At 41.2% G+C, this 13345-nt stretch overlaps 2 protein-coding genes across 5 annotated transcripts in view; one reads left to right on the top strand and one right to left on the bottom strand.

The window, feature by feature from the left end:
- LOC106600438 (cyclin-dependent kinase-like 5) overlaps positions 1–600 on the bottom strand; it is a 204851-nt gene extending 204251 nt beyond the window's left edge. For both annotated transcript variants that reach the window (XM_045699510.2, XM_082963716.1), the window contains exon 1: positions 426–600. The gene's annotated coding sequence lies outside the window, so the exon portion shown is untranslated. The remainder of the gene's footprint in view (positions 1–425) is intronic.
- An 873-nt stretch (positions 601–1473) lies between these two features.
- Positions 1474–13345, top strand: part of LOC106575969 (sex comb on midleg-like protein 2) — a 53799-nt gene continuing 41927 nt past the window's right edge. For 2 of the 3 annotated variants that reach the window (XM_045699508.2, XM_045699505.2), the window contains exons 1-2: positions 1474–1561; positions 4253–4314. The gene's annotated coding sequence lies outside the window, so the exon portion shown is untranslated. Of the gene's footprint in view, positions 1574–4252; positions 4315–13345 lie in introns of all 3 variants that reach the window. The other variant, XM_045699506.2, reaches the window with a different exon arrangement.

The raw sequence follows: 13345 nt of genomic DNA, 5'->3' as shown, positions 1-13345 counted from the left end.
TAAAGCAAAGCAAAACAGCATTCCTATAGCCTGCTCTGTCAGCCTCCCACATACTGTTCCTCCTGCATCACCATGTAATACAGGCAGCCTATGTAGGCTATGCCATGTATCGATCACGATGTCTAGCAACAAACTGCTTTACCAAAACCTGATTCCATTCTCATGACAAATGACATGTTATGTCTGTAATATAACAGAATGACAGAAGGAAATCGGGATAATAAGCTAGTATAATTGTCATCAGGTTGACTGGAAGCTATGCCTGCCCCTGCCTGTGCAGTCTATGAAAAAAAACTCGATCTGCACTGACTGAATAACACCATGTCCATGAAAATGATGATGTGGTGTGATGGTGGAGACAGAACAGAACAACTGCATACTAAACGGGAAAAACACATATAACGGTTAAACGATCCAATACTCACTCAGTCAGATCTTTGAAACGGATAAAACCATTCCACCTGCATCATCCTATAACGAAGTGTCGGATGCAGCTAGCCTCAACAGTAACTATTATTAACCTGCACCGTGTTTCATACTCAGCCTACTGCTGGTTATAGCAGCAACGGCATCCTTCTGACTGGCGTCAGCTTAGACCAATAGGAAGGCGAGAAGGGTCATTCCACCTACACCCTGTTTCTCTTAACCTATGAGGGCAGAGTAAGTGTAAAACATTGTCCAAAAGGCGGGATTTTATTTCCGTTCGAGCTGTCTCTCTAGTGACGGTCTGTCCTGCTTTGACAGTACTGAAAGTCTTAGAGCCATTCAGGCTAATTTATCCTATTCTATTATATTATTTAACTTAGCCTAGTTATTTACTGTTCATAATGCTATGGTATGGTATGATGGTTTCTTCTGTCACCTACTTAGTTTAAATGCAAGTAAAGGTGAAATCAGGAAATTATTGAATATTAAAACCATCTCTAAATTATTTGTCTGTAATTATTTCAAGGCTAATTCTATGGAAAAGAGCTAACAAAGCCCAAAACACTCTGAAACCATTAGGCTACCTGTGGCATCTCCTTCTATTCTATTATATTATATTCTATTCTATTCATAATTAATGCTAATGAGCCAAGTTAAAGATGCTATGGGTTTCTATCTATTCGTCGTTCGTTTTATAATAAACTCTGTGACAAAATAGTAGACCTCTCTCACTCTCACCCTCTCTCACTCTCTCTCTCTCGGCTAATATAGATCCTTTGCCATAGCATATGTTTTTCATAACATTCTCCTATATATTTTGTACATATTTCTATTCAGATTCAAGATTTTGAATATTATATAATTAATTTATATTCCTTCTACTATGCAGAAAAAGTACCACTAGTCTATTGTAGTTTCGTTTCCTTATAAATATATTTAGTAAATATGGTTAATTTCACAGAAAGATATTCTGTATTTTATAGAATCTATGAATAAATTCCCCTTATTATAAACCTACAGTGGAAAACATAAATTGCAGCTCGCTGCTGGACATGCGCGTGGTGTAGAGCACGGAATATGGCGGCCTGCATCTGATGGCAAAAGAAGGATCTGACGCGAATACCTTCTCGAAACTGTGAGTACTTCGGTGTGTGTATTTCATGATAACTTCCAGATATAGTTTATGGAATTTTCGCTCTCATCTAGGCCCACTGGTTTATGTAGGCTATGTACAAACACTGAGAGAGCAGAGATTAAACGTAAACAATGAGTACTACGCCATGAGCTCGGTGTGTATTTTTCATGGCACATTTTAGCTCTTGTAACATATTCCCTGGACTCTACTGCTGCACAGTGGGCGCTATTGGTGTTTACGATGGTCAATTTCTTTCAGAGAAAGAGATCATCATAATAATAATAATAATTGTGGAGATATGATCGAGGCACATGCTCCATTTCTAAATCGAAATATTAGTTCCTAGCTGACATCATTGACAGGAACAGAGAGAATGATGAAAAAGGGAAAAGGAAACGCATCACACGCCAATGTTTTATTTGGTCAATTGATTGCCAACACACGTTAGTATGTTTTTATTTATACTTTATTGTTTTATTTACACTCGGCTTGCCGTATTTCACCAAAAACTTATTTACACAGGGTTGTCTTTGAAAAACAATGAGTCAGTCAATAGGCTTTTCTTTATCTAAGAGAATGCTTAACAGTTGCCTATCTATGTACCCATTTTTGCAATATATATTAATGAATGAAATAAGTATTAACGAAAGATAAACTAAGGGCATATTTTTGTAATTTCTAAACGGCTGTGAGCCTCTTCGGTTAACGCCCACTTCTGAGGAGTGCAGCCACTCGATATGGACACGCCCCCTACATTCGTTTAACTCGGACACCATTCACGTCAGGTCATGTTATACAATGTATCAAATAGAGATTTGATGGTGTAACAGCAAGGGTTCTTACAGGGTAGGTAACATAAACCTAACCACATGTAACATAAGGATTTGCATTAGTGTACACATGAAAAATCCCAATGCAAAGTTACACCTTTTTTGGGGAGTATTACATAAAATAGATCAGAATTTCCAAAGAATGCCGAAGTCATGTCGGGAAAGGTTTGATGTGTGATGTAGTATGGAAGACCCTGCAAGCCAACCTATTCCCTAAAATGTAAACTCCAAAAGGAAGAACTTCAAATGTATAACTTCAAATTAAACCAAATCGTTGGCTCTCATGACTACTGGTTTCAATTACTTTCAGCCAACTTACAAGCAAATACTTTATGAATTTATTTTTACAAATCAACTTGCAAGGTTGCTAGCCAACTAACCTAACATTAGCCCTAATAGCCTGCTAAGGTTAGCCTTATTAGCCTGCTAACATTAGCCCTACTTGCCTGCTAATGTTAGCCCTACCAGCCAGTTGCTATCAACACCTAGCTTACAGCTACATTAAAGTAAACCAAAGTCTTAGAAATATATAACACCATACAACCAGTTATCAATGAATGTTAGCTATATGCAGTTATCATAGCCAGCAAGCTAACCAGCCAGCTAAAGTTAGATATTTAGCCAACTAGCTATTAACCAGCCTAGCCAACCACCACGGTTATGGTCGGCAAGCTAGAGCCCTCCTGCTGGAGACCAGCTAGAACACAACTGACACATAACTGCAGATTAAAAGCAAAGAGAAAGCAGAGACTTACAGATTGATAGTTGGGGGCCCATCCGATGCAAACACTTTTATTAGAGTGCAGGCTGAGTTAGCTACGGAAGAGAGGAGAGACATGCGCTTCATCGGGCCGAAATCCTAAATAGATTTCAGATGTCCGTCAGCTAGCGCGCTAGCACTAATCCAAGGTTGGAAAAGTTGCAAAACTCCCGTAGCCTACTTCACAGAGAACATGACAAAAAGTTGACAAAACAAAAAGGAGAAAAGACGAGGTATTACACAATTACAGCAAGCAGGTATGAGTTTCTCTGTCGTTTGGCGCCCACGGCAAGAAGGCACCGGTGCCTGCTTGCTAAAGTGTTCCCACCTCGATAACACAGCCCACCTATATAACACAGCCACAGTTGTGGGAAAAGTACCCAATTGTCATACTTGAGTAAAAGTAAAAATACCTTAATAGAAAATGACTCAAGTGAAAGTCACCCAGTAAAATACTACTTGAGTAAAAGTATTTGGTTTTAAATATACTTAAGTATCAAAAGTAAAAGTATAAATCATTTCAAATTCCTTATATTAAGCGACCTAGGCGGCACTATATCTTCATTTTTTTTTTTTACATTTACGAATAGCCAGGGGCACACTCCAACACTCTGACATAATTTACAAGCAAAGCATGTGTGTTTAGTGAGTCTGCCAGATCAGAGGCAGTAGGGATGACCAGGGAAGTTCTCTTGATAGGTGCTTGAATTGGACTATTTTCCTGTCTTGCTAAGCGATAAAAATGTAACGAATACTATTGGGTGTCAGGGAAAATGTATGGAGTAAAAAGTACATTATTTTCTTTAGGAATGTAGTGAAGTTAAAGCTGTTAAAAATATAAATAGTAAAGTACAGATAGCCCAAAAAACTACTTAAGCAGTACTTAAGTATTTTTACTTAAGTACATTACACCACTGCACAGCCACAAAGTCAGTGAATAGCATGAGGTGTGGCTAACGTTACCCAGCTTGGGCTGAATTCACTAGCATAGAGTAGAGCCTCCATATGACGTTGAGAAATTGTGGGTAGTTTATAAGTTATCCGGAAATAAGTTAATAAATATGTAATAACCCCAAGACATTACTATGTTTGTACTTATAGGTAACCAGATCGGGACTACAACTACGTTACTAAGTCTTTGGCCGTGCTGTGTTCTTACCGTGGTGAGTAAAAACTAATGCTTGCTACCCTTTTAAACTTTTTCAGCTCGAGACCCAAAGGAGAAATTGATGGTCCTCCTGTGATCCAAATCGTCCTACAACAACCCAAACTAATAATGCATAGTGTGTAATAATAGATATACAGTGGCTTGCAGAAGTATTCACCCACTTGGCATTTTTCCTATTTTGTTCCCTTACAACCTGGAATTAAAATAGATTTTTGTGTCATTTGATTTACACAACATGCCTACCACTTTGTAGATTCAAAATATTTTTTCTTGTGAAAAGAACAAGAAATAAGACAAAAAAACAGAACTTAAGGGTGCATAACTATTCCCCCCCCCCCCCCCCCCAAAGTCAATACTTTGTAGAGCCACCTTTTGCAGCAATTACAGCTGCAAGTCCCCTGCCGGTATGTCTCTATACGCTTGGCACATCTAGCCACTGGGATTTTTGGCCATTCTTCAAGGCAAAACTGCTACAGCTCCTTCAAGTTTAATGGGTTCCGCTGGTGTGCAGCAATATTTAAGTCATACCACAGATTCTCAATTGGATTGAGGTCTGGGCTTTGACTAGGCCATTCCAAGACATTAAAATGTTTCCCCCTAAACCATTCAAGTGTTGCTTTAGCAGTATGCTTAGGTTCACTGTCATGCTGGAAGGTGAACCTCCGTCCCAGTCTCAAATCTCTGGAAGACTGAAACAGGTTTCTCTCAAGAATTTCCCTGTATTTAGCACCATCCATCATTCCTTCAATTCTGACCAGTTTCCCAGTCCCTGTCGATGGAAAAACATCCCCACAGCATGATGCTGCCACCACCATGCTTCACTGTGGGGATGGTGTTCTCTGGGTGATGAGAGGTGTTGGGTTTGCCCCAGACATAGAGTTTTCCTTGATGGACAAAAAGCTAAATTTTAGTCTCATCTGACCAGAGTACCTTCTTCCATATGTTTGGGGAGTCTCCCACATGCCTTTTGGCAAACACCAAATGTGTTTGCTTATTTTTTTCTTTAAGCAATGGCTTTTTCTGGCCACTCTTCCGTAAAGCCCAGCTCTGTGGAGTGTACAGCTTAAAGTGGTCCTATGGACAGATACTCCAATGTCCGCGGTGGAGCTGGGTTATGTTTGGTCTCTTTGTTACCTCTCTGATTAATGCCCTCCTTGACTGGTCCATGATTTTTGGTGGGCAGCCCTCTCTTGGCAGGTTTGTTGTGGTGCCATATTCTTTACATTTTTTAATAACGGATTTAATGGCGCTCTGTGGGATGTTCAAAGTTTCCGATATTTTTTATAACCCAACCCTGATCTATACTCTCCAACTTTGTCCCTGACCTGTTTGGAGAGCTCCTTGGTCTTCATGGTACTGCTTGCTGGGGCCTTTCAGAACGTGTGTGTGTGTGTGTGTGTGTGTGTGTGTGTGTGTGTATTGCACACAGGTGGACTTTATTTAACTAGTTATGTGACTTCTGAAGGTAATTGGTTGCACCAGATCTTATTTAGGGGCTTCATAGTAAAGGGGGTGAATACATATGCACGCACCACTTTTCAGTTTTCCTATTTTTTTTTTCCTTTTTTGAAACAAGCTATTTTTTTTTATTTTTTTTCACTTCACCAATTTGGACTATTTTGTGTGTGTCCATTGCATGAAATCCAAATAAAAATCAATTTAAATTACAGGTTGTAAAGCAAACAAAATATGAAAAATGCCAAGGGGGATGAATACTTTTGCAAGTCACTGTATTCTCATGACTCACCCTTGACATTCCCAGGGCCACCTTTCGGACCCTACCCATAGTTTAAGAAACCCTATGTTACAGGGTTAGTAAAAATAGAACATTTCCTTCCTATGACAACAAAAACTGAACAGTAGAACAATAATCCCTTAGTGGTGTTTATGTCATATTATTCATCTTCTAAATAAAATAAGTGCATATCAGTACTGTTTATGATGGACTACTAGTATAGCCATCCTTTTATACATTATAGCCATTTAATATGATGTTATTAAAGTGTCAGTATTATTTAGTATGGTATTATTAATGTCAGTATTATTATTGTTAGTATTATTTAGTATGGTATTATTCAGTATTATTTAGTATGGTATTATTGTCAGTATTATTTAGTGTGCTATTATTATTATTTAGTATGGTAGTATTATTATTTAGTATTGTTTATTATTGTCAGTATTATTTAGTATGGTATTATTAATGTCAGTATTATTGTCAGTATTATTTAGTATGGTATTATTATTATTTAGTATTGTTTATTATTGTCAGTATTATTTAGTATGGTATTATTGTCAGTATTATTGTCAGTATTATTTAGTATTGTTTATTATTGTCAGTATTATTTAGTATGGTATTATTGTCAGTATTTAGTATGGTATTATTATTGTCAGTATTATTTAGTATGGTATTATTATTGTTTAGTATGGTGTTATTCATTTCAGTATTATTTAGTATGTTATTATTATTGTGGTTCCCCCCAAGCTAAGGAACAGTGTCAGATGCTCTCTCTGACCCTCCAAACTGCATGGACATTACACACAGATATTACTGTATATGTTATTTTGGTTTAGAAACAGGTTGTCAGTGATCTACTCCTGGGCATTTCCATTTAAAAAGGACCCATGAGCGCCAACATGTGAAGTTCATAGAAGCATGTTAAGTCGATATATTTATTTTTTTGAAATTAAGGCATATATACATTCTTCAAGCATTTTCCATCCTAAAAATTTGTAATAATCAAAGGCTTTGATTTCTGGTCAAACAGATGGAAAAGGGGTCTTAGAAAACATCTAGCAGGAAAAAGTCCCAAAAAGTATCAGAAATACATCAAAACACAGTAATGTTGAAGTAAAGACCCCTGCCAACTAATATCAACACCTAGATTCAGTTTTGGAGATTTGCCTTCTCTATGTTTAAGAAACATTGCCTTGTGCCCTTCCTACTGGGCACAGATGTTAGTTCAACGTCTAGATTTGATTTACATTTGGTTGAGTTGTCAACTAACGTGAATTCAACTAAAAATGTAGGTTCAAAGTTGGGTTAAAAAAAAAAATGGTGCTAACTTTTTGCAGATCCAATCAGTTTTCCACGCTGATTCAACATCATCACTTAATTATAACGTTTTTTTTAAAATGACATGGGAACAATGTTGAGGAAACTTTTGCCCAGTGGGTTCTAATTCCGTTACCAAAAACCCACATCTTTAAGATAAAAGTTATCAACGGAATTACCCAAAAAATCTGTAACGGAATAACTGCAATTGAATTGGCTACAATGGGAAATCATAGTAGTCACAAACCACAGTTGTGTTACCTGCTATTGTCGTTCCTTCCGCTGGCATACTGTTATGTTAAGCTCATTACTGTCTTCTGCCATCTGGTGGTCAAAGCAAGACAGTGAAGACCTAGACAACCTTTCTTTCTCTCTCTCTCTCCAGTTAATGCCCTCTCTCCTGGCTCTTACTGATACCTACCTACTAGGGCTGGGAATTGCCAGGGACCTTACCAAGATTCTGTTAACGGATGTAAATCCACTTCACCTACTGTAGTTCAACAGCCAAGGTGTGGTGTCATAGGCATAGCTGACACCCCATTCTTTCTGCAGACATCTTTCAATCTTAATTCGGAGCAGATATTTAAGAGTTTTGGAAAATATGGTCACATAAAAAACTGAGGGAGATTTTACCGTAAGTCTGTTTCATTTTAAAGTGAAAAGTTGGAGTCAAAGCGTAATTCCGTTATCGTGGAATTGCACTCCTCTAGTAATAAGGAAACAGACCTAACTAAAACACTAGCACTTCCTCTCCTGTTGTAAAGTGGGGACATCTCCTCTAGTAATAAGGAAACAGACCTAACTAAAACACTAGCACTTCCTCTCCTGTTGTAAAGTGGGGACATCTCCTCTAGTAATAAGGAAGCAGACCTAACTAAAACACTAGCACTTCCTCTCCTGTTGTAAAGTGGGGACATCTCCTCTAGTAATAAGGAAGCAGACCTAACTAAAACACTAGCACTTCCTCTCCTGTTGTAAAGTGGGGACATCTCCTCTAGTAATAAGGAAGCAGACCTAACTAAAACACTAGCACTTCCTCTCCTGTTGTAAAGTGGGGACATCTCCTCTAGTAATAAGGAAGCAGACCTAACTAAAACACTAGCACTTCCTCTCCTGTTGTAAAGTGGGGACATCTCCTCTAGTAATAAGGAAGCAGACCTAACTAAAACACTAGCACTTCCTCTCCTGTTGTAAAGTGGGGACATCTCCTCTAGTAATAAGGAAACAGACCTAACTAAAACACTAGCACTTCCTCTCCTGTTGTAAAGTGGGGACATCTCCACTCCTTTCTGTCCTCCTGAATGGAACGCGGCCTCGACCAGTGAGCAGACACACATCGTCTGTCTGTTAATGAGAGGTTCTGGAATCCTTTTCATGTTCGAGTTCTTGACTCCCCCAGACAGACTCCCCCAGATGTACATGGCTTAATGGCCTTTTACGGAGGCTAGGAATCTTTATGGCTGGGGCAAGCTCAATGAGATCCACATCTAAGAAGGGGAGGAAGGGAGCGAGAGAGGGTGAGGGGCTGGAAAGAGAGGGGCTGGGGAGAGGGACAGAGAGCTGTTACACTGCAAAACCTAAACCTGACATTTTTGTTGGCTCAGGAGAGATGTTGATAGAGAGAGAATTCCTTCTTCTTTTTCCATCACGTGGATTTAATTGGGACTTTGCTGGTTAGCTGGAGGTTTTCTCACCTTGAGCGTCCTCTTTGGTGATTGGTTTCATCTTGAGAATGTAAGATATCCATAGAACCAGAGTGGTCTAGGCTCCATTGCTCATTGTTACCCTCCTAAAACAGCCTTATCTAGTTGGCTGTGTGGGCACATTTCCTTTCCTGCCTATGTGTTATTGTTTTGTACCTTGCACTGGGAGAATGATTAGATTGGATGTGCATGTGCGCTACATCTGAACAGGTTCTAATTGTTAGACAACACCAGTTATTATTCTGTCTGTCTGTACTGTCTGGAGGCTTCAGTCTTCAGCCTGGGTCGTGTTATTATTCTCTCTGTCTGTACTGTCTGGAGGGTTCAGTCTTCAGCCTGGGTCATGTTATTATTCTGTCTGTCTGGAGGCTTCAGTCTTCAGCCTGGGTCGTGTTATTATTCTCTCTGTCTGTACTGTCTGGAGGCTTCAGTCTTCAGCCTGGGACATGTTATTATTCTGTCTGTCTGGAGGGTTCAGTCTTCAGCCTGGGTCGTGTTATTATTCTCTCTGTCTGTACTCTCTGGAGGCTTCAGTCTTCAGCCTGGGACATGTTATTATTCTGTCTGTCTGGAGGGTTCAGTCTTCAGCCTGGGTCGTGTTATTATTCTCTCTGTCTGTACTCTCTGGAGGCTTCAGTCTTCAGCCTGGGACATGTTATTATTCTGTCTGTCTGGAGGGTTCAGTCTTCAGCCTGGGTCATGTTATTATTCTGTCTGTCTGGAGGGTTCAGTCTTCAGCCTGGGTCATGTTATTATTCTGTCTGTCTGGAGGGTTCAGTCTTCAGCCTGGGTCATGTTATTATTCTGTCTGTCTGGAGGGTTCAGTCTTCAGCCTGGGTCATGTTATTATTCTGTCTGTCTGGAGGGTTCAGTCTTCAGCCTGGGTCATGTTATTATTCTGTCTGTCTGGAAGCTTCAGTCTTCAGCCTGGGTCGTGTTATTATTCTCTCTGTCTGTACTGTCTGGAGGGTTCAGTCTTCAGCCTGGGTCATGTTATTATTCTGTCTGTCTGGAGGGTTCAGTCTTCAGCCTGGGTCATGTTATTATTCTGTCTGTCTGGAAGCTTCAGTCTTCAGCCTGGGTCGTGTTATTATTCTCTCTGTCTGTACTGTCTGGAGGCTTCAGTCTTCAGCCTGGGACATGTTATTATTCTCTCTGTCTGTACTGTCTGGAGGGTTCAGTCTTCAGCCTGGGTCATGTTATTATTCTGTCTGTCTGGAGGGTTCAGTCTTCAGCCTGGGTCATGTTATTATTCTGTCTGTCTGGAAGCTTCAGTCTTCAGCCTGGGTCGTGTTATTATTCTCTCTGTCTGTACTGTCTGGAGGGTTCAGTCTTCAGCCTGGGTCATGTTATTATTCTGTCTGTCTGGAGGCTTCAGTCTTCAGCCTGGGTCGTGTTATTATTCTCTCTGTCTGTACTGTCTGGAGGCTTCAGTCTTCAGCCTGGGTCATGTTATTATTCTGTCTGTCTGGAGGGTTCAGTCTTCAGCCTGGGTCATGTTATTATTCTGTCTGTCTGGAGGGTTCAGTCTTCAGCCTGGGTCATGTTATTATTCTGTCTGTCTGGAGGGTTCAGTCTTCAGCCTGGGTCATGTTATTATTCTGTCTGTCTGGAGGGTTCAGTCTTCAGCCTGGGTCATGTTATTATTCTGTCTGTCTGGAGGGTTCAGTCTTCAGCCTGGGTCATGTTATTATTCTGTCTGTCTGGAGGCTTCAGTCTTCAGCCTGGGTCATGTTATTATTCTGTCTGTCTGGAGGGTTCAGTCTTCAGCCTGGGTCATGTTATTATTCTGTCTGTCTGGAGGGTTCAGTCTTCAGCCTGGGTCATGTTATTATTCTGTCTGTCTGGAGGGTTCAGTCTTCAGCCTGGGTCATGTTATTATTCTGTCTGTCTGGAGGCTTCAGTCTTCAGCCTGGGTCATGTTATTATTCTCTCTCTCTGTACTGTCTGGAGGGTTCAGTCTTCAGCCTGGGTCATGTTATTATTCTCTCTCTCTGTACTGTCTGGAGGGTTCAGTCTTCAGCCTGGGTCATGTTATTATTCTGTCTGTCTGGAGGCTTCAGCCTGGGTCATGTTATTATTCTGTCTGTCTGGAGGCTTCAGACTTCAGCCTGGGTCATGTTATTATTCTCTCTGTCTGTACTGTCTGGAGGGTTCAGTCTTCAGCCTGGGTCATGTTATTATTCTGTCTGTCTGGAGGCTTCAGTCTTCAGCCTGGGTCGTGTTATTATTCTCTCTGTCTGTACTGTCTGGAGGGTTCAGTCTTCAGCCTGGGTCATGTTATTATTCTGTCTGTCTGGAGGCTTCAGTCTTCAGCCTGGGTCGTGTTATTATTCTCTCTGTCTGTACTCTCTGGAGGCTTCAGTCTTCAGCCTGGGACATGTTATTATTCTGTCTGTCTGGAGGGTTCAGTCTTCAGCCTGGGTCATGTTATTATTCTGTCTGTCTGGAGGGTTCAGTCTTCAGCCTGGGTCATGTTATTATTCTGTCTGTCTGGAGGGTTCAGTCTTCAGCCTGGGTCATGTTATTATTCTGTCTGTCTGGAGGGTTCAGTCTTCAGCCTGGGTCATGTTATTATTCTGTCTGTCTGGAGGGTTCAGTCTTCAGCCTGGGTCATGTTATTATTCTGTCTGTCTGGAAGCTTCAGTCTTCAGCCTGGGTCGTGTTATTATTCTCTCTGTCTGTACTGTCTGGAGGGTTCAGTCTTCAGCCTGGGTCATGTTATTATTCTGTCTGTCTGGAGGGTTCAGTCTTCAGCCTGGGTCATGTTATTATTCTGTCTGTCTGGAAGCTTCAGTCTTCAGCCTGGGTCGTGTTATTATTCTCTCTGTCTGTACTGTCTGGAGGCTTCAGTCTTCAGCCTGGGACATGTTATTATTCTCTCTGTCTGTACTGTCTGGAGGGTTCAGTCTTCAGCCTGGGTCATGTTATTATTCTGTCTGTCTGGAGGGTTCAGTCTTCAGCCTGGGTCATGTTATTATTCTGTCTGTCTGGAAGCTTCAGTCTTCAGCCTGGGTCGTGTTATTATTCTCTCTGTCTGTACTGTCTGGAGGGTTCAGTCTTCAGCCTGGGTCATGTTATTATTCTGTCTGTCTGGAGGCTTCAGTCTTCAGCCTGGGTCGTGTTATTATTCTCTCTGTCTGTACTGTCTGGAGGCTTCAGTCTTCAGCCTGGGTCATGTTATTATTCTGTCTGTCTGGAGGGTTCAGTCTTCAGCCTGGGTCATGTTATTATTCTGTCTGTCTGGAGGGTTCAGTCTTCAGCCTGGGTCATGTTATTATTCTGTCTGTCTGGAGGGTTCAGTCTTCAGCCTGGGTCATGTTATTATTCTGTCTGTCTGGAGGGTTCAGTCTTCAGCCTGGGTCATGTTATTATTCTGTCTGTCTGGAGGGTTCAGTCTTCAGCCTGGGTCATGTTATTATTCTGTCTGTCTGGAGGCTTCAGTCTTCAGCCTGGGTCATGTTATTATTCTGTCTGTCTGGAGGGTTCAGTCTTCAGCCTGGGTCATGTTATTATTCTGTCTGTCTGGAGGGTTCAGTCTTCAGCCTGGGTCATGTTATTATTCTGTCTGTCTGGAGGGTTCAGTCTTCAGCCTGGGTCATGTTATTATTCTGTCTGTCTGGAGGCTTCAGTCTTCAGCCTGGGTCATGTTATTATTCTCTCTCTCTGTACTGTCTGGAGGGTTCAGTCTTCAGCCTGGGTCATGTTATTATTCTCTCTCTCTGTACTGTCTGGAGGGTTCAGTCTTCAGCCTGGGTCATGTTATTATTCTGTCTGTCTGGAGGCTTCAGCCTGGGTCATGTTATTATTCTGTCTGTCTGGAGGCTTCAGACTTCAGCCTGGGTCATGTTATTATTCTCTCTGTCTGTACTGTCTGGAGGGTTCAGTCTTCAGCCTGGGTCATGTTATTATTCTGTCTGTCTGGAGGCTTCAGCCTGGGTCATGTTATTATTCTGTCTGTCTGGAGGCTTCAGTCTTCAGCCTGGGTCATGTTATTATTCTGTCTGTCTGGAAGCTTCAGTCTTCAGCCTGGGTCATGTTATTATTCTGTCTGTCTGTACTGTCTGGAGGCTTCAGTCTTCAGCCTGGGTCATGTTATTATTCTGTCTGTCTGGAAGCTTCAGTCTTCAGCCTGGGTCATGTTATTATTCTCTCTGTCTGTACTGTCTGGAGGGTTCAGTCTTCAGCCTGGGTCATGTTATTATTCTGTCTGTCTGGAGGGTTCAGTCTTCAGCCTGGGTCATGTTATTATTCTGTCTGTCTGGAGGGTT

Source organism: Salmo salar, chromosome 17, assembly GCF_965601325.2.
Source record: "Salmo salar chromosome 17, fSalSal1, whole genome shotgun sequence".
Classification (NCBI taxonomy): Eukaryota; Metazoa; Chordata; class Actinopteri; order Salmoniformes; family Salmonidae; genus Salmo; species Salmo salar.
The sequence above is the reverse complement of the archived record's forward strand: the minus strand, read 5'-3'. Positions and strand labels throughout refer to the sequence as shown.